The following is a 19,682-nucleotide window of genomic DNA, read 5'->3' on the forward strand; positions in this document are numbered from 1 at the left end:
TTTCACCCAACATGAATTAACCCTTCTGCTCCATTCAGTAATGCTTTTTTCTTTTTTTTTTTTTTTTTTGTTGCGATAGAGTCTTGCTCTGTTGCCCAGGCTGAAGTGCAGTGGTGCAATCTTCGCTCTACCTCCCGAGTTCAAGCAATTCTCTGCCTCAGCCTCCTGAGTAGCTGAGATTACAGGTACCCAGATCACCATGCCTGGCTAATTTTTTTTGCATTTTCAGTAGAGATGGGGTTTCACCATCTTGGCCAGGCGGGTCTTGAACTCCTGACCTCGTGATCCACCCACCTTGGCCTCCCAAAGTGCTGGGATTACAAGTATGAGCCACCGCGCCAGGCCCAGTAATGCCTTTTTTTTGTTTGTGTAGCCAGTCCTCTATTCATGCTGTTAATCCAACCTGGAATATCATTTCCTCTCTCGCTCTCTCTTTACAACTTCACTATTCTTCTAAAACTAGGTGAAATCCCACCAGTATCCTTACAACCATGGGAATATAATGATATTGCTATTCTGAGAATCCAAAAGGCATTTTTTATGTTTATGAAGTATTTTATGTCAATTAATCATATATTGTTTTCAATGTGAATGTTTAATATTTTTGCTCCCTATATATTTCAGACTTCCCAAGGAAGACAAACTTTATACAACACCTTTTATTCTCGTTTCCTAGACTCTAGCATTGACAACAGTATTAAGCATGAAGTAGACACTCACACGTTCAATAATTATGATTGAATAAATTAAATCCTCTGAAATTTATGAAGCGTTTTTTCTTACAGCTGGACAACCTCAGGCATCAATGTTGAGGGTTGTTTATGTACATGCTGATGTGTTTCTTACTAGAAGCATCATTATGCCCATGTAAATGATAATCACATGTCCATAAAAACTGATGTGATATCAAACATAGGGGTGACACCTATAAATGTGTTTTTTTCCTATAGATAGAAGTATATTCCATGTTTATATATTCAATTCCCATAAATCTGTATAATATCCAAAAGGAGGAAGTAGTGAAATAGTCCCTGATCTGTCAATACGTGACTTACAAACAACCCACCCATGTGGAAGGATAGAGAAAACCCTGTTTACCAACCTCATCAACTGTCGAAGGATCAGAAGAGCAAGTGTCCCTTTCCCCTCAATTTAGATGGCATGAGAGTATCATAACCTACAGGTCAAAGTCTCTCCTGTATCTACTGAAAACCGAGAAGCTTCTGATGGGAGAGTATCCAACACTGTCAGAGCCCCAGCTCAGACCCTCCTACTGTTCAACCTGCCCAGAAACTTTCTGTCCTGGTTCTAGAGCATGGGAGATTTATTTCCATATCCAGAGCTATAATCTCTCCACAAAACAGCATTGTACACTGTGGCTGCCCATAGTGAAAGTAGTACTGGTACTTGTGAGTTAAATAGTCTTGAGAGGGCTGGCTGAGAACCTAACCACTATTTATAACATTGTTTTTATGGAAAAATGCTTTCTCATTCCAAACAACAGAACTAGACCTGAAATTCTGGAATACAGTGTATTTCTTGGGTCAGGAACTGACTGTATCTTGTTAACTGCACTACGGTCAGTATTTTCCTAGGATAAGATGGCAACAAGGAGTGCAGAACAAGAATGGTTGCCAAGAATATGGACCATATGTGTTTATAAGGATTAAAGACAGAGGAAATAATGAGAGAAAAAGTCAAGCACATTCTTAATTTATTATATAAATATTTACAAAGCATTTCTAAAGACTATGGTGAATGCTATAGGAGACAAAAATCAGGTAAGATCTTTGATTTTATAGTCCTTATAATCTAGGGTGGGAGAAAAGACAGACATAAACACAAACAATAAAGCTAAATGGTAAAATACGCCACAACAGTGATACAACAAAACATTCAATGACACTGGTAGAGAGAAACAGCTAGTGCCTCTAGCTGGAGTAATCAGAGAATGTGTCATAGAGAGGCCTGCACAGGGTTTCAATGTGCAGAGGAAATAGTTTTAGGGCAGCAGGGGACATCACAGGCAGGAAAACCAGTACAAATCAAGACAGATGCATGAAGAACAATGAGAGTTCAGAGAATAGGAAAAGTCCAGTTGGCTCAAGTGGGGTTTGTTTGCAGGACCTTAGTAGGGGGCTCCGAATGACAGGCAAAGGAACTTGGATTCCATCTAAGAGGTAGTTAGAAGCCATTAAAGAGTTTTTAAATTACTAAAGTGGTTCTAAATGCAGGTTTATGTAACAATGAACACATGACAGGGGAAGACAGAATGAATACAGAAAGACTATTAGGAGATTACTGTAAGAGTTGAGGGTGAATAAGATGATCTTTCAAAGATTTTTTTATACAAATAGTTAATAAACATTTAAGGTAGTTAATTTTTTTTCTTTGCATACCTGTGTCTGAGTATGGTAGTTAAATGTTAATTAACAAAGTATTTCTTTAAATAAGAACATATAAATCATCCAGAAAAGTTGTATAAAGACTTTAAAAACTAATATATATACAAATATATATAATCAGCTACAACGGAAAAAAACATTTCAAAAGCATTGTTTGACTCTTAGGACTTTATGACTAGACTTGACACAAATAAGGATGATTTTAAGGTGTTAGTCTCATTTTAAAAAATAACACCATGAGTTTAAAACTGAACATTTTCTTTTTATAAGCATGTGAAATTTAATAAGAAATCATCTTTGTACTATTTCCCAAGTACAGTGATTCAATATACAAGGTAACTAGAAGATATGCTGAGAAATTTGAAAGTTGAGACGTCCAAGTTAGTGAACTTAATTATTCGCATTTTAAATCAACCTTAAGCTGGTACCAAGATAGATGTGAGCAGACTTACCCGAGGTGATCTGACTTAGCAAATATCTTCTCACTTTAGCACTTCAGTACTGGATGGGAAACGGGATTCATTTTTATCTGAAAACAAATGTAGTGGAAATAACGAAATTAAAAGAATTTCTAGGTACCTTATAAGAGCCAATCAGATGATTGTACCTGAAAGACCATAAAAGAGTTATATGACATTCTATAAAATTTACATTTCTTATACCAGGTATTAAGTTAAGAACCTAAAATAAAAATCTCAAGCTGGGCTCAAAGACTTCTAAAATAGGAGATATATTGTCTTCACATATTTTTATGTCCATCTTCTAAAAATTCTAGAAAATACAATAGATATTTAAGCCTGATTTAAACTGAATTATTTGAAATTTAGCTGTATTTGTGCCCTAATCAGTATCATGGGGAACGGGGAGCTATGAAGTTGAATAAGAATTTTTGTTCTTAAGAAATACAAACCTCAATTAAGAGGCAAACATGGAGAAATGCCAGATGTAGGTGATGGGGAGGAAGGCAGCACAGTGTGCACCTATGCAACAATCTTGCATGTTCTTCACATGTACCCCAAAACCTAAAATGCAATTAAAAAAAAAAAAAAGAAAGAAAGGGCAGAGGAATGGCTGAAAGGGAAAAACCGGCTAGATTTTGCCCACTGGTATTTTTTCTGGGGCAAATTGTCACCTGAACAGCATCCTTCAATTAAAAATGAAATAACAAACAACAACAACAAAAAACAAAACTCTGTATCGAGACATATGTAGTAAGTGCTAAAAGTGACATAAGGTGCTATAGGGTTTCGGAGCAGGTTAATCACTACAGGGAAAATGTGGGCAGTCTTGCCTTATGGACTGAATACAAAGAGGGAAATGGGGAGGGAGATCGATAAGGACGAGGATTTGGGGCTGGGATTACACTCGAAGAGGCTGAGTGCTACATTCAGTGCATGGGGCTTTATTTTATAGAGAGAGAGACATCAAGCGTGTCTGGCAGAAAACACACTCAAATTTGTATTTTAAAAGATGGCTCTGGTTTTTGAGTATAAGTTAACCATGAGAAAATTCAAAAAGCAGTGAGATCTGTTTTGTTACTACAGTAGTCAAGATGAAAAGAAATCTGAGTAACTGCAATAAAAGTGAAAAGTTTAAAATTCTCTGAAGATACACCTGAAAGTGAGAACCAGAATAACCAACTAAACAATTATGCAAGACTGAGACCTGAAACCATCACCAACATTCAGTTATAAGGTCACAATAGACCTTTCTTTCCCATCAGAACCAGGTATTGTTTACATCAACCATGAACTTAAGAAATCAACCAATCCAGTGACTCACTTCACTTGTGACAGCCTGTCCTAGAATTTCAGAGCTCCAACGTATAATTAATAAAAAACCTTATACAAATTTTCTCTAAGGAGGTATCATTTCAGAATCATCTCTGCAGTCTTGTTTGCTGCACTAAATCAGTAGAACAGTTTGCACATCTCCTAAAAGGTTTATTTTAGAAAGGGCCTTCCACAAAAGATTGTCATCTATCAATGAAGTCACCAAAGAAGAGCAAAAGAAGACAGTGCTCTGTCCTGCTTTTTCAGGGCAGAAGAACTGGTAAGAACTTACCAGTCACTAGTACCTTTGGAATACCTTTCAGAAAGGCAATAAAAGTGAACTAAGATTTCCAATAATTGGAAGATTCTTTTTAAAGGCAAAAAAGTGGAGTTAACCAATAAATTTTAGTCTTCTAAGAAGCCTGATATACTTTGAAAGTGAAGCTGAATCTTTAACAAGGTTTTTGTTGTTGGTGTTGATTTTCTTTTTTTCACTTTTAATGCTAGTAAAGAGAAGAAATATAAAGGGAGAATGGTAAATAATGGAACAAATTCAAGAGAAGATGGGAACAAGAACTTTAGCACAGTGAGACATTAAAGAGGAGAAACAGTTGTTTCTCTATGGTTAGAAACAGAAGAAAGGATGGGTGATGAGTACAGACATTTTCTGTGTAAGGGAGTAACATTGAGCGACCACAGACGCAATGGCAAGACCATCTATTGAGACAGAGGGAGAGGGAAAGGGAGGAGAAGAAGGGAGAAAAAAAATGAAGAGAAAGTATATGAACAACAACAAAAAAAATTGAATTTAAGAGTTAAGAGAAAAACACTGCCAGAGAAGAAGAAAACAGAAAAGAGGGGCTTCCGATATTTAAGATATTAGAATGATTCTGATTGGCATAGCTGAGAAAGTTAAAAAACTATGAGCTCTGAGTATCAGAAACTCAAAAATAAGGATTTGGAGAAACAGATTACCACCACATGGTATGGGCTGACATTACTTTCAAGCCCGGTAGTGACATCAGAGAAGAATTTGGAGTGTCCTGGAAGTCAACCAATAACAGGAATTAGAAAAGGGAGACAATGGTGAAAAATTTACAAGAAAAGGAACTAATGAACAAAGGTGGCCTTATAATGAACAGTGCTGAGCCTTGAATTGACACTGGTGAGCAAAGGTACACATCGACCCTCATTTAAAAGCTAGGATTTTTTTAATGCCATGCTTTTTCTTGAGATGGTTAAAAAAAAAAAAAAAAATTGCAGTCTTGGCCAGGTTTAAATTTCTATGGAAGAGAAAGGAGAACAGTTACGAAAAAAGATCAACGCTGTAATAACTCGTTCACAATCGAGAATAAGGTCCAAAGGACATAAGGAACTGAAAGTGAGTCAGCAGTGGACTAACCGTGGGTTCCATCTGAACTGGGAAGGTGTGACTGCTTGGAAAAAGAGACCATAATAAGGGCGTTACCTAAGTTGTAGGTGACAAAACCCCAACCTTTCTCCCTCTTTCTGGCACACCTATTTGGTGAGAAAGGGTAAAAGACCGGCCACGTGTGTCATTGGTCTCTGACTCAAAGAACTTGCTTGCCCAAACGCACATGCATTGTCCAGTCATCAACATACTAAACACCACTGGGCAAGTTAAGTCAATCCAATTTGAAGGGGTAGGAAGACTAGACGCAATGCTAAGTATACTCTTCTACCTAGTTTCTCCATAAACAAAACTGACATCTTCATTCTCATCTTAAGTCTACTCAAAGAATTCAGAGGTTAGAATAAAAAGTGACGCAATTAACTGGTCCCTTTAAAACTCCAACAACAGGGATGCAAAGTAAATAAACAGAAAGTAGTATGAAGAAAACTACATGGGGGAGTGGGTTGAGGGGAGAACTCACCAGCTACAGTGGTTTTAAATTTCTAGACACATTCAAGGACTTAATACTGAGACCTAATTCAGTTGATGATGCCTCTAGAGATGGGGAGATTTCTAATTAAGGGGTCAATATCTCTAACAGATATTCAGATTTTTTTACTAGCATTCAGATTTTTTACTGCTGAATACAGCAGTATTCAGATTTTTTTGAGTCATTTTTATGTTGTATTTTTCAAGGAATCTGTTTCTTTCATTAAACTGTCAAATGTATTGACATAAAATTGTTCATAACATTTTCTTATCCCTCTTATCCCTTATGTATTTCCTGGATCTCTGTTAATGTTTCCTTTTTATTCTTATGTTGTTAATTTGAACTTTCTTTTTTTTTGTATAGGAGTTTCTCAATTTTACTAATGTTTTCAAAGAAACAACTTTTGGTTTTGTTGATTTTTCTCAATTTTATGCCTAGTACTGTTCCAGATTTCTGGGTTTTTTTGTTTTGTTTTGTTTTACTGATATTCTGCCTATGTGTTCTATCAATTGAGAGAAAAGTGAGAAAGAGAAGTGTTGAGATATCTAACTGTATTAGATTTATCTATTTCTCTTTCTGATCTGTCCATTTTTGCTTCAGGTGTTTTAAGGCTCTGTTACTAGGCTTACAGACATTTAGAATTATGTCTTTTTAATTAATTGATTCTTACATCATTAAGAAATATAATACTGCTAGTATTATTTCATGTTTTGTGTTTATTTTATTCGGTATTAATATAGTTCCCTTCAGTTTTCTTAATGATTAGTATCTGCACGATATCTCTTTCAATTCTTTTACTTTTAACCTCTTTGTATATAAAGGGAATATTTTGTAGATAGTATATTTAGGTCGTGCTACTTTATCCAGCCTAATGATCTCTGACTTTAGAATACTTAGATCATTCCTACTTAATGTAATTATTTACACGGTTGGAGTTGAATGAACCATCTTGTTCTTTGCTATTTGTCCCAATCTGTTCTTCTTCCCTTTTCCTTTTATTCTGTCATATTTGAAATTGAATATTTTTTAGTTTTCCATTTTATCTCCACTACTGGCCTATTATAAATATACTTGCATCTTTGTAGTTTTAGTGATTGCTCTCATGTCTAAAATATGCACATCTAACCTGTCACAACATAACTTCAACTATTACACAACTTCACATACAAAATATAAAAATTGTATAACAAAATTTACCTATTTCTGCCTTCCTATCTTTTGTGCTATTGTCAGCATAGTCTAACTACCGTAGGACTGTTATACTAGAGAAGCTATATGTAGGTCCTCTGGTTGACAATCCCAGATAAAACTAGGTTTTGGGTTATCCTTGTCAAAGTGCCAGGAATGTGATTACAGCTATCTTCAATCCTCCAGACCCCACTGAGCTCATTCTAGAGTTGAAGGCCACCAAGTGACCTCAGGTGATGCTACATGAACAAGAATTCCCACCGGCTTAGCCTGCCCTTTTCTCTGTCTCACAAATTGTGAGGTACAATAAAATGGCTATTGTGTTAAGGTGATGCGCTTAGGTAATTTGTTACACAGAATTAGATAACCATAACAGAAGCTAGTACAGGGAAGTTAAATTGTACAATAAAATCTTAAAACACGTGGCAATGGTTTTAGGACCTGAGGTGAGCACAAGCTGTAAGTGACTGAAGAAGACTGTTAGTGAAGGCTTGAACAACATAAATGAAAACCTTATAGAGGACAGAGAAAGAACTCTTCTTACGCAGGGGAAAGTTTGTAACACTGTTCCTTGCATGAAATAGAAAAAACAAAATATACTCCATAAAGTGAGACATTTGGCTAGGAAGATTTTTAGGTAGAAGGTTGAAACTCCTGGTCTCTTTTGCTACCTATAAGTTACGCCTATACAAAGATAAACTGATGAAAGAACTGTTTCATTTTCATGTAGAATTTAGAGAAAAATTTTTAAAGAACTAGGACTTGATCTTTTCAAAACTAAACAGATTCTCACCCCCATTATCTCTAGAGAGAAAAGTAAGAAAAAGCTTCAGAGTTATAGAACTACTATTAAGGCTTGGGGCTTACCAGTAAAGCATGGTTTCAGGACAAAAATCTCCACAGCATGGCTGTAAAACACCTTGCTGAGACTGCAAAATTATTTAAAATTGTATCTAGTTCAGTTCCAAGAATCTTAAGAGTATGACACTTAGACTCTGTTCTGAGACAAAAGACCTCTAAGGATCTTGATGATGTGCACTTTGGACTCTTTCAAATAGACAGAAAAGCTCATAAGAATCTTATGGGTGTTATTGCAAACTATCTTAACTCAGTATGAAAGAAAAAAAAATGCCACTCGAAAAGAAATGTGGGTCGGCCTCTGAATAATGGAGTGGGTTATAATTTGATACACAGGAAGCCCACAAAGTTTTAAAAATCATTACATCAGCTTGCACTGAAAGGGCACAGAGATAGTGCAAAATGAAAACATGCTTCTGAACTCTCAAATTTCCACAGCCAGAAAGGCTGAAAAGGCTGCTCAATTGCAAGAAATGGCCATTTCTTACAGAAAAAGGATGACTCTGAATTGAGAAGACAAAACCTGGAGCCACAGAGAATCACTATCAGGAGGCAAGAATACCCTAATAAAAGAACTAACAGCAGGAGATCAAAATTTCTATGAACCAGTGAAGCTCTATGTCTCCGGTTTTCCTATTTGCGAATGGGAATATTTACTGCAGCTACTCTATGACTGTCTCTTCAATATATTGTTGGGTTGTCATCTCTTCAGCTACACTTGAGGAGATTCCTGAACAGTATACTTGTTGAAAATAAGTTCTTGAACTTTAAGACTCAGGCTAAAGAACAGTAGGAAAAGAATTTTTGGATTCTTGGAAGTGGGTGAGTATACAGGGAACATAGGAAGAGACTAAATCGTTTGTGAACAGATAGTGAAGTGTGGTGGATTAAAGATGAACACAAATATTTTGATACTTCTTCCACTGAAAGGTCATGCCTATGTCTTCTCTCAGTAAAACTAGGAGGACTCTGTGACTCCTCTGATCAACAGAATACAGTGGAAGTGACATGGCACCACTTTTCAGTTTTAGGCTTTAAGACATTGGCAGTTTCCACTTTTTATCTCCCGGAAAATTCACTCTAGAAGCCCCAAGCCACAATAATTAGAAGTCTGACTATGCTGAGACTACCATGCTAGAAAGCTCATGTAGACTTAGCCTTCCACCTCTTCCCAGGCACCTGTATACATATGCATCTTGGATCCTCCAGAGCATTCCACCCACAAGCAGAATACCACCCAGTGATCTCAGTCAATGCAACATGCAACCAAAAATCACCATGCTGGGACCCGCCTGAATTCTCAACCCATAGAACCATGAGCTAAATGAGAGTTGTTGTTTTACACGACTGAATATGGGGGCAATTTATTAAGTAGTAACCTATTATGACAATGTTGATTTTTGTAATTTATGTTTTTAGTTGTTCCAGAAGCCATAATGTCCCATTATCACCTTCTAAAACCTAACTGAAAGCAGAAACCTAAACCTACTTATTTTGCAGAAGCAATTTGCAAAGTCCATTACAAGGTAAAATTATTTTTGAGAGGCCAATTTTCTCTGAGATATTATAAAACAAAATTTTCCAAACACAATATACACCAACTAAATCATTACAATTATAACCAACCATTTTCGTCTTACTAAACTATTGTACATACATAATCAAGCCAAAGGATTCATCCTCAGGCTCTCCTTCAGTTCATTTAACACAGTTATTTAGTCACTTTCTCATGACTGAAGCAAGAGTGGGATTACAAATACAAAATTAAGACCATTTATGGTACTCTAAAGCTGTGATTTTCAAACACAACATACAAAATACCAATGTGAGATAAATGATGAAATATAAAAGTGGGAATAACTGTAATGAAATGATAAACTACATTTATGTAAATATGTATGTGACCAAACTGGTATCTTTTTAAAGTTTATTTTTGACACACAATAATTGAATATATTTATGGAATACAATGTGGTATTTTGATACTTGTCATTTTTTGACAAGAACATTCAAAGCTGCTCTTCCATTTTGAAATATACGTTATTAACTACAGTCACCCTACTGCACCATAGAACACTAGAACTTATTCCTCCTATGTGACTGTAGCTTTGCACCTGTTGACCAACGTCTCCCCATTTCTCCTATCTCCTCCCCAGCCAGAGGTAATCACTCTTCTACTTTCTACTTCTATGAGATAAACTTTTTTACATTCCACATATAAATGAGATGCCTGGCTTATTTCACTTAATATAATGTCCTCTGGGTTCATCTATGTTCACTGCAAATGACAGAATTTCATTCTTTTCTGTGACTGAATAGTATTTCACTGTGTATATATGCCATATTTTCTTTATCCATTCATACCCTAATAAACACTTAGGTTGATTCCATTATCTTGGCTATTGTAACTAGTGCTGCAGTAAACATAGGAGGGCAGATTATCTCTTCAACAACATACTGATTTCACATATTTTGCATATATACCCAGTATAGTGAAATTGTTAGGTCATATGGTAGTTCCATTATTAATATTTTAAAGAACTTCCACATTGTTTTCCATTATGGTTATACTAATTTACATTCCCACCAACAGTATAAATTAAGAGTTCCCTTTTCTTCAGATCCTTGCCAGGATTTGTTAATTTTTTTGGTCTTTTTGGTAACAGCCATTCTAACTGGGGTAAGGTGATAATCTCATTACTGTTTTGATTTTGCGTTTCCCTGGTAAGTGATGTTGAACATTTTTTCATATGCCTGTTGCCGTATGTCTTCTTTTGAGAAATATCTATTTGGATCTTTTCCCATGTTAGCAATCAGATTGTTTGCCTGCTTTTTGTTATTGAGTTGTTTAGATTCCTTACACATTCTGGATATTAACCCCGTCTGGATATTAGTTAGCTAATATTTTCTCCCATTCTTTAAGTTGTCTCTTCACTCTCGATTGTTTCCTTTGCTGAACGGAAGCTTTTAAGTTTGATGTAATCTCACTGGTTTCTTTTTGCTTTCCTTGCCTGTGCTTTGAGGTCTTACCCATACAAACCTTGTCCAGACCAATGTCATGAAGCTTTTCTCCTATGTTTTATTCCAGTGGTTTCATAGTTTGTCTTTAATCTATTTTGAGTTGATGTTGGTAAGAAACAGGCATCTAGTTTCTGTACGTGGATACCCAGTTTTCCTAGCACCATTTACTTCAGGGGATGTCCTTTCCCCAATGTGTGTTCCTAGCATGTTCATCAAAAACCAACTGGTTGTAAATATATGGATTTATTTCTGGATTCTCTATTCTGTACCACTGTCCTATGTGTCTGTTTTTATGTGTGTTATATGCTGTTTTGGTTACTATGGGTTAATATGGTTAATATTCTTTGAAATAGTTTGAGAAGAATTGACATTATTTCTTCTTTAAATGTTCAGCAGGAAAAGCATCAGGGTTTGGACTTTTCTTTGACAGACTAATTCTTATTACTGATTCAGTTTTGTTACTCATTATTGGTGTACTCAGGTGTTCTATTTCTTTATGATTCTGTCTTGGTAGGTTAAATGACTTTTGACCTTCCTGTGCCTAGATATTTATATTTTTCTTGAGGTTTGGAAATGCTTCCTAGTATAATTTGAAGTCAGGCAGTGTGATGCCTCCAGATTTGTTCTTTTTCTCAAGATTCCTTTGGCTACTCAAGGTCTTTTGTAGTTCCATTCTTGGGATTAAGTCATACCACCAAAGAATCGTATTCCGGACCGAGTACTTCTCCCTATTCACCCAGCAGGGCTATATTTATCAAAGTGCCTTTGATGTTAGGCTACCAGACCATATAGAGAGGGGGCTCAAGAAACAGGAATTCAGAAGAGAGTCTTCAGTTATTTACTATGAGGATACTGTTTAAGGACAGACTTGATTACACTGCAGTATAACTAGAAGGATATATTTTCCTTTGAATTATAATTATTAGACTTCTCCTAAAATATTCTTTTCTTTTTTTGAGATGGAATCTCGCTCTGTCACCCACGCTGGAGTGCAGTGGCACAATCATGGTTCACTGCAACCTCCGCCTCCTGAGTTCAAGCAATTGTCCTGCCTCAGCCTCCTGAGTAGCCTGGATTACAGGCATGTGCCACCACACCCAACTAATTTTTGTAATTTTAGTAGAGACGGGTTTCACCATGTTGATCAGGCTGGTCTCAAACTCCTGATCTCAGGTGATCCACCCGCCTCAGCCTCCCAAAGTGCTGGGATTACAGGCACGAGCCACTGCGCCTGGCCAATATTGATAAATTTTAATCTTGTGAAACAATAGAAAACAAATCTCATCTTGAGAAATATCTTCTTAGAGAACTTAGAGCAAAATCTGTGATCCACCTCAAGCAAAATACAGGAGCGTTTATAAGATGTAATGTGTGTCCTATCCTTACTCCATTTGTACCACTTTTATAATTTTGATATGGTACAATTTATATACCATAAAATTAATCATTGTCCATTGAACACTGGACAATTCAATGAAGTTTTGGTCCATTTTTAGAGGACTAAAATGTACTAATGGATGCAATCATTACTACAATCCAGTTTCCCATTATCTCTCCCAATTCCTTTGAGCTCATATGCACGCAACTCCTTCTCCTACCCCCAGTTCGCCTCTGATCTTCTCACTAACTCAATCAGTTCCCCTTTTCTAGACATTTCATAAGTGAAATCATGTAATATGTAGTCTATTGAGTCTACCACAATATTTTTAAGTTTCATCCATGCTGCAGCATATATCAATATTTTCTTCCTTTTTCGTTGCTGAATAGTATTCCAATGTACAGATATGCCACATTTTGTTTATTCATTTACCAAGTTATGGACATTTGGATTTTTTTCTTGTTTTTATTAATGTTTATTATAAATAATGTTGCCAAGAGCAATTACATATAAGTCCTTGTGTGAACATATGTTTTCATTTCTGTTAGGAAGATTCCAAGAATTGGAATTGGTAGGTTTATATGGTACAATGATTAAAAATTGTGTATCAATTTGGCTGGACCATAGCACCCAGATATTTGGTCAAACATTATTCTTGAAATTTCTGCAAGAGTAATTTTGGACAAGATCTATATTTAGACTGGTAGACTTTGAGTAGAGCAGATGGTCCTCCATTATATGAGGGGGCTTGATCTAATTAGCTGAAGGCCTAAACAGAACAAAAGGCTGACCTTCCTGGGAAAAAGGGAATTCCCCAGCAGACTCCCTTCAGACTTCATCGCAACAGCGGCTCTTCCTGGTCTTCCAGCTGACTGCCTTCAGACTCAAACTGCAATTCTTTCTCAGTCTTCAGCCTCTGCTGCTTTCCTCCATCACATACACCAAGATACCACAACTGCATGAGCCAATTCCTTAAAATAAATTTCTTCATATATAGATACATGTATACACACACACACAAACACACCTGATTAGTCCTGTTTCCCTGGAGAACCTTACTACATATGATAAGTTGGTTTAACTTTAAAAGAAATAGCCAAACTATTTTCCAAAGTGGCTGTAACAATTTACATTCCTACCAACAATGTATAATATGAGAGTTCCTGTTTCTCCACATCCTGGACACGATATATTGTCCTTTTTATTACAGCCACCTAGTGGGGTGTAATCTCATTGTGGTATCTCATTGTTTTTTTTTTTTTTTTTGAGACGGAGTTTCACTCTTGTTACCCAGTCTGGAGTGCAATGGCGCGATCTCGGCTCACCGAAACCTCTGCCTCCTGGGTTCAAGCAATTCTCCTGCCTCAGCCTCCTGAGTAGCTGGGATTACAGGCACGCACCACCATGCCCAGCTAATGTTTTGTATTTTTAGTAGAGACGGGGTTTCATCATGTTGACCAGGATGGTCTCGATCTCTGGACCTCATGATCCGCCCGCCTCAGCTTCCCAAAGTGCTGGGATTACAGGCTTGAGCCACCGTGCCCGGCTTCATTGTGTTTTCAATGTGCATTTTCCTAATGACTAATGATGCTCACTGTAGTTACATGTGGCTATTAATCATTCTCATGTCTCTTCAGATGAAGTTTCTATTCTGTTCTTTTGCTCTTTAAGTTGGGTTGTTTGCCTAATTATTTACTTATAATTCTTTACATGTTTTGGATACAAGTTCTTTATCACACATGATTTGCAAATATTTTCTCCCAGTCTGCAGCCTGTCTTTTTAGTTTCTTTCCAATGTCTTTTGTAGCATAAAAATTTTAAGTTTAATTAAATTCATCAATTTTTTATCTTATGGCTCATGCTTCTGGTATCATACCTAACAACTCTGCCTAATCCAAGGTCATAAAGTTTTTTCTATGCTTCCTTTTAGAAGTTTTATAATTTCAGCTCTTATATTTAGGTCCATCATTCATTTTCAGTTAAGTTTTGAGTATGATTATTGTGAAGAAGTTAATTTTTGTATATAACATCCAATTGTTGCAGCACCATTTGTTGAAAAAAAAATAACCCTTTGTCTATTTAATTGTCCAGCTCTTTCGAAAATCAATGGACCACAAATGTAAATGTTTTTTTCTGGACTCTCAATTCCTCTCCATTGATTTATCTGCTTATCCTGTGCCACTGCCATGTTGTCTTGAATACCATCACTTTAGATTGGGTTTTGAAATGGGGATGTATAAATCCTCCAAGTTTGTTCTTTTACCCATTTATTTTAAATTTTATTTGATCCAACTGTACTAAGTATATCACCTTAAATCCTTTCTTAGACAAGATAGATATATATGCAAAAATCAAATGGGCTATATTTTAAAGATGTTTTCAAAAGAACATAATCCTTTTAAGATTTCAACCATTAACATATTTCCATAGGATTGAAATTAAGTTTTCCCACCCCCACACTCACGTCAACAAACATATTGAATGCGTACTATGTTCCAGGCACACTGCAAGGTTAGTTGCCAAAGATACAGAGAAAAATAATACACGTTGCTCATTTAGCACATAAATATACATTGATGGCACAGTATATTAACAACAGGTACGTACAACATAAAGGACAAAAGATATTAATCCAATCTTGTCAGATTTATCTTACTTTTATACAAGCCTATTTCTTAAAAAGTTTTACAAATTTTGTTATTTTCTAAATAAAACATGTTTAAAACTACCAGAGAAGCTAGTAGTTACCAAAGCTTGAAATAAGAAATTCTGTTGTAAAGTACTGGTTCTCTCCATCAATTTAGGTCTTTTAATTTGCTTTTTCTTCTTAAGGTTACAAAAGGCAAAAGGGAAAAGTCTCATTTCACCTCTGACCCACCCTACTCTTCCCCATAGAGATAACTTCTGTTATGCTCTGTCAACTTCTGATTGTACAGAGCAACAGGCCATAGAAGATACAGATAGTAAGAACTCTTAAAATACTCAGATCAATCTCAAACTTTATTTTAGATAGAGCTTCAGCCTCCTTCCCACTAAACTTGACATCAGAATAACTAGTAAAACTTGTAAGTTACTCATTTATGCCCCAGAAAAGGTAGAGATTAATAGAAAAAGACATAAACAACGTATCTCTGTAATGTGCATGTGTGTATGAAAGTTTCATAGTGCACATTCCTGAAACCTGTTCTATAAGGGATTTTAATATGTGTTCTTAAAAAATAAAGTAAGAAAGGAAGGAAGTTGGAAGGAAGGAAAGAAGAAAGGGGGTGGGTGTTTCCAAGTTCAAACACATTTGGGAAACACTGGGTTAAATAAAATACCAATATACACTATGTTAAATCCACTGATTGCTCCCACCTTTCCTAAAATTAGCAGACCACCAAAACATTTAATCATGGATCACTTAGTAGTATCTTGAAAGAATATAGATCTTTACAAAAATATAGTGGGCAAAGCAAGTTGGATATAGCTTCCAGTTTATTGTCACACTGGCAGCAATTCATACAGCTGAACAAGGGTGGATATTCAGAATCATGCACAAGGCCACATCAATTTGCTACTGGCCAAAAGACTAAAAAATAAAATAAAAATAAAGTGAGTAGACTGTCTCAAGATTCTAACTTTACTATGTTGGAAAAACTAGTTGCATTTCTGTGCGGCATTATTTTTCCTTTAGCTATATAATAAAGAATAAAACTAGACAGATGTTTGACTTCAAAATTAAATGCACTAATGGGTTTGCTTTTAATAAGTAAATATAATCAGAGTCTCAATATAGATTCTATTCAATGTAAAATCTGCTTTACAAAACAAAAAATAGGATTAAAATAGTTTGTAATACTAGTAAATGCTTTAATGTAAAAGAAACTTTAAGAGACTGACTAGGCACGGTGGCTCACACCTGTAATCCCAACACTTTGGGAAGCCAAGGCAGGTAGATCACCTGAGGTCAGGCGTTCGAGACCAGCCTGGCCAACATGGTGAAACCCTGTCTCTACCAAAAATGGAAATATTAGTTGGGCATGGTGGTGGATCCCTATAATCCCAGCTTCTCAGGAGGCTGAAGCAGGAGAATCATTTGAACCTGGGAGGCAGAGGTTGCAGTGAGGTGAGATCGAGTCACTGCAGTCCAGCCTAGGCGACAAGAGCAAAACTCTACCTCAAAAAAAAAAAAAAAAAAAAAAAAAAGAAATAAAAAGAAACTTTAAGAGGTTAACAGAAACTGCTATAAAATTATGATATTTACCTACAGTGATAAATATCAATAGCCACCTATGTGTAGAAAAATAGTGAATTTAGAAATATCTCCTTATATGTTAGGATTCACAAATCAAGATAAAACTCAGCAATGAGCGCTATTAAATTTGCCAATGAGGCCAGGCGTGGTAGCTCACGCCTATAATCCCAGCATTTTGGGACGCCAAGGTGGGTGGATCAGGAGGTCAGGAGCTCAAGACCAGCCTGGCTAAGATGGTAAAACCCCACCTCTACTAAAAACTACAAAAATGAGATGGGCACGGTGACAGGTACCTGTAATCCCAGCTACTCTGAAGGCTGTGGCAGGAGAATCACTGGAACCCGGGCAGCAGAGGTAACAGGGAGCCGAGATCGCACCACTGCATTCTAGCCTGGGGGACAGAAGGAGACTCTGTCTCAAAAAAAAAAAAAAAAAAAAAAAAAAAATTGCCAATGAGATTGAATCAGGCCTTTATTACCAAACTGTAGTCATGAGCAATAACTTTTCAGTATATCTTATTCCTGTCTTCCTGCTGAAATTTTACTTGGGTGAAAAGTCTGGGAGGATTTCCTACTGAGGTGAGCCTTATAGGAACTAAAATAGCTGCTGTATGTCCTAGGTGGAAGCTTTTCTGAAATTCTACTTCAGGAGAAAACAGGAACAATTAAGTCACTGATGAAGAAAAGTTTCCACCATGCACTTAAGCACTTTTTTTTTTGGTTGTTTCTTCATTGCTGCTAGCGCCAGCAAGTGTGACAACTGTCACCCTTGCTTATAAATGTCAGATAGCCTTACTCCTTGTACTCAAACCCCAACTATTTATTTAATGCCCTATTCAAACTTCCATTAAATCTTGTACCACTCTCTAATTCAAGCAAAAATGATTTCTCCTTCCTTTGAGCTTCTTGATTCTTGTCCATGCCTCTTGCTTAGCTTATAACCATACTTAACATACTTTAGGTTGCTATTTAACTTGATTGGTGTACATATCCTGTTCGTTGAGAAGTCTAGGACACTTCAGATGGCAGGAACAAGGTGGTGCACATCTCTGGAGAGCCCACAATACCAGGCACAATACTGTTTGCACTGGCATTCTGCAAGTATTTGTTGATTGACTATCATTAGGATTTAGGGCTTTTCCTAGAAACAGTTAATTCTTGAGGGAAAATATAAGTGTTTTTCTATTATGAGAACAACGAATGTGGTTATTAGTTTTAGGAAATGTTAACAGACTATCTTTAATCGATGACTAAATATAGTCTTTTTTTTCTATGACCAAGCATAGAATAAAAGGCTAGGTTAGCCAGGTATAGCTTACCTAAGGACTTGGGCACAGAATGTTGTGAGGAAATTAACCAATGACAAAAGGACTCTCAACAGGATCTACCATTGCAGATTAACAGGAAGGATGAGGGTAATATTTGTAGACATGCACACAATCACACACATATGGAACAATGACCTCAAACTATAAAAATCCTAGAAAAAAAAACTAGGAAATACCATTCTGGACATTGGCCTTGGCAAGGAATTTGTAGCTAAGACTTCAAAAGCAATTGTACCAAAAAAATTGACAAGTGAGACCTAATTAAACTAAAGAGCTTTTTGCACAGCAGAAGAAACCATCAACAGCATAAACAGACCTTACAGAATGGGAGAAAATATTCAAAAACTACACATCCAACAAAGGTCTAATATCCAGAATCTATAAGGAACTTAAGCAATTCAACAAGCAAATAACCCCATTAAAAAGTAGGCAAAGGACATGAACAAACACTTCGCAAAAGAATACTTAAAAGCAGACAAAGAATATATATATAAAAAAAGCTCAACACCACTAATCATCAGAGAAATGCAAATCAAAACCAAAATGGGATACCATCTCATACCAGTCAGAATGGCTAGTATTAAAAAATCAAAAAGTAACAGATGCTGGTGAGGCTGCAGAGAAAAGGAAACACTTACACACTGTTGGTGGGAATGTAAATTAGTTCAGCCACTGAGGACAGCAGTTTGGAGAGTTCTCAAAGAACTTAAAAACAGAGCTCCATTCAACCCAGAAATCCCATTACTGGGTATATACATAAAGGAAAAAAAATGGTTCTATAAAAAAGGCACATGAACTCCTAGTTCATGACAGCACTATGCACAATAGCAAAGACATGGAATCAACCAAGATGTTCACCAAAGAAAATGTGGTATATATACATCATGGAATACTATGCAGCCATAAAACAAATGTCCTTGGCAGCAACATGGATGCAGCTGGAGGCCATTATCCTAAGTGAATTAACTCAGGAATGGAAAACTAAGTACCGCATGTCCTTACTTAGAAGTGGGAATGGCCGGGCACGGCGGCTCACACCTGTAATCCCAACACTTTGGGAGGCCGAGGCGGGTGGATCACGAGGTCAAGAGATGGAGACCATCCTGGTCAACATGGTGAAACCCTGTCTCTACTAGAAATACAAAAAATCAGCTGGGCATGGTGGTGCCTGCCTGTAATCCCAGCTACTCAGGAGGCTGAGGCAGGAGAATTGCCTGAACCCAGGAGGCGGAGGTTGCGGTGAGCCAAGATCGCCATTGCACTCCAGCCTGGGTAACAAGAGTGAAACTCCGTCTCAAAAAAAAAAAAAGTGGGATTGAGACATTAATACACATGGGCACAAAGATGGAAGCTATACACCCTGGGGACTACTAGAGGAAGGAGAGAGGAAGTAGGGAGGCAAGAGTTGAAAAAGTAACTATTGGGTGCTATGCTGAGTACCTAGGTGACAGGATCATTTATACCCTAAACCTCAGCATTACATAATATACCCATGTACCAAATCTGCACATGTACCCCCTGAATCTAAAATAAAAGTTGAAATGATTTTAAATTTTAAATTGATATTACTTTAGGTTGCTGTTTAACTTGAT

The 19,682-nt window shown here is 36.6% G+C and overlaps 1 protein-coding gene across 26 annotated transcripts in view; it reads right to left on the reverse strand.

Moving 5' to 3' along the window:
- Positions 1 to 19,682, reverse strand: part of ZNF438 (zinc finger protein 438) — a 171,125-nt gene that overhangs the window by 89,195 nt on the left and 62,248 nt on the right. For 20 of the 26 annotated variants that reach the window (XR_012519031.1, XM_074405212.1, XM_074405219.1 and 17 more), the window contains 2 exons: positions 17,057 to 17,174; positions 2,858 to 2,934 (listed from right to left, as the gene is read on the reverse strand). The gene's annotated coding sequence lies outside the window, so the exon portion shown is untranslated. Of the gene's footprint in view, positions 1 to 2,857; positions 2,935 to 13,317; positions 13,498 to 17,056; positions 17,175 to 19,682 lie in introns of all 26 variants that reach the window. The other 6 variants (XM_074405211.1, XM_074405204.1, XM_039478927.2 and 3 more) reach the window with 4 other exon arrangements.

This window comes from Saimiri boliviensis, chromosome 8 (genome assembly GCF_048565385.1).
Source record: "Saimiri boliviensis isolate mSaiBol1 chromosome 8, mSaiBol1.pri, whole genome shotgun sequence".
Taxonomy (NCBI): Eukaryota; Metazoa; Chordata; class Mammalia; order Primates; family Cebidae; genus Saimiri; species Saimiri boliviensis.